This window comes from Gordionus sp. m RMFG-2023, chromosome 1 (genome assembly GCF_954871325.1).
Source record: "Gordionus sp. m RMFG-2023 chromosome 1, tfGorSpeb1-WG-v2, whole genome shotgun sequence".
Lineage (NCBI taxonomy): Eukaryota > Metazoa > Nematomorpha > Gordioida > Chordodea > Parachordodidae > Gordionus > Gordionus sp. m RMFG-2023.
The window spans coordinates 20,392,369-20,395,018 of record NC_088775.1 but is presented as its reverse complement, the minus strand read 5'-3'; positions in this window follow the sequence as shown (position 1 = coordinate 20,395,018).

The window sequence follows — 2,650 nt, the reverse complement described above, 5'->3', positions numbered from 1 at the left end:
TAATAACAAATCAAATTGTTGAAGGAATATTAAAATAAATATTAATTTTTAAAAAAAAAAGTTAAATAATAAATTGAAGAAGATAGCATATATTAAAACATAACAATGTTATTACTAAATTTATACAATTTTTAAAAGTTATCTCTAGAATAATCCTTCTTTAAAAATTATAATTATTTTTAGAAATTCATTAAAATAAAATGTACTTTTGAGGATTAAGCAGGTTGTTAATCAATTCCTTTAAAAATCAGGTTCTTTTTAAAAAATCCTGATCCAGAAGTGAGTTTATTTCTTTTTATAGATAATCCACTTATTATTTACATAAGACGTTTTTTAAAAAGAATAAAACAATATAGAAATAAATAATATACAATATTAATTGAATGTATTTATATATATATATGGTGAATTCCATACATTATCCCAGCCACCTCTCAAATTTTTTTTATAAAGATAAAAAAAAGTAAGGGCCTACCATTTAGACATAATTTTTAAATTAATATTATTTCATAACTATTCATTAAATTAAAATATGATGATATTAATGTTAAATTTGTTCAATTTTAGCCATATAAAGAGTGATAACTCCTAAATCCATGTTGATCCCAGTCTAGGATTTTGTACAAATATAAAGCAGTGTTAATCTATCTACAGAAAAATAAATTTTGAAAAAAAAATACCTGACATTTCCGGTTTTACACATCCGGTTTTCGATATTAATAAAATGTCCATCATATTTATTTTTATGTCATTTTAAAGAACATTTATTAAGCTACAAAATAAAATTAAATTATTTTTCTAACAAAATTATTTCTCGAGATATTTGAAAATAAATGAGGAGCATTTTGTCATAAATGTACTATTTTTCCGCGCTTTAAACGGCCATATCTTAGCGGGTAAGCAGTGTTGGAAGGTAAAATTTCATTTTTTTTCTTAGTTATAGTATACCAGTATACAAAATTTAAGAAAAATTGAAGGGGGTCGGGTTGAAAACTTTTTTTTGTTGATTTGATATGGAATTCACCATATATATGATAAATATTTTATTTCGATTTAAAAACGTTTACAATTTACAAAAAAAGGTGTAAGCTATATAAAAATAAAAAGATCTATATTATTTATTTTATAAAGAATATAATAAAATACTGTAATGTATTTTAAAAAAATGAAGAAACATGAGGGGGTGCATCTAGGTTATGGTACCGTGGATTGATATACTATGCAACCTACAAATTTCCATTGAGGTTCGTTGGATAGGTGAGTTATCTAAAATTAAGGGCATATTTTGACCGTGTGCCTTGAAAAAATCCAATGCTCTAGGTCCAAAAGCATCGATTGTGGCAGAAACGATCGTGGTTAGAGTAATATTGGAATGGTATATTGATCTTTCTAATTTCGGCTCTACCTAAGGAATTAGGACAAAAGGATAGCTGGATTCCCCTGCTCCATGGGATAATAGTCATTCCGTCAGGCCTGATATTGTTCCAGTGAGGTTCCAAAGTTGATCGAATATTAGCTAAATGGAGAGTTCTATGAATAATTAAATTTATTGCTTGGTGGCGTGGATGGTGGCCTGTAGAGAAACGGCAGTGAAGAGGGTGATAAACTAGAATGTCGACGGGGAGCTGACACTGTTTGCAAGAAGAGGGTGTGACGATATCACAACCTAATCAGAGACCTATTCCTATCCAAAGTTCTTCGTTAGAAAGCATCAAAACAAAATTGGAGCTAGGAATAGCCTCATATGTTGAATTGATGATGGAGAATTACTACTTTTTTTATTGGGAGGGGGAGGAATCAATTCTTTGATTTATTGGGGAGAGGATAACTGGGTTAAAGATCGAGGAAATGTCCTTTAAAGCAGCGTTCGAGTAAAGGAATTTAACGGTATGCTGGATCAAAGATAAGTCTTTGTGTCTGGATGATTAAGGCATGGGAGCATTTGAGGCGTTTGAATTCCATAAATCTAGTGTCAACCCCAGATGGGGATCTGTAGTGGTGGTAATAATATTATTAATTGTTGAATTTTGGTGTATGATGAGAGAAAAGTTGCAATACTCAGTGAGGCAGGGGATCGAAAGTCCATACCCCTACATTTGCACCGAAGAGCGGCTTGCATCCAGTAACTTGGAGATAATTTGAGATTGATTATAGATTCAAGTAAAATTGTACTTCTTTAATAAAAATTCAGATAGTCTTATTAATTTTTAAATAATAAAATATAATAGATATGTATTAATCTAATCTAATAATTAACATAGCACTCATTTAATAAAAATTTAGATAGTCTAATCAATTTTTAAATAATAAAATAAAATTTATATATATTACTTAATAGAATTTTAATATGAAATCGTTCAGGGGGTTATCAAATAACTTATTTTTAGTTGAAATGGATATTAGGGAGAAAAAGAAGTTTTTTTCGCTTCAGGGGGCTATTCAAATTTTTCAGAATGCTATAGCCCCTGCGCCTTCCCTAGTTACGCTACTGCACTTATTGTACAATGAAACAAGAAAAATTAAGATGTGCAGGATGTGGCCATTTTTGTCATAGTAAGGAAATATGTAATACGAATAAATACAAGAAAAGTGGTTATCCACTGAGAAGGGTGTGTCAGAATGCTTCAAATTTGAGGACTATTGAACAAGA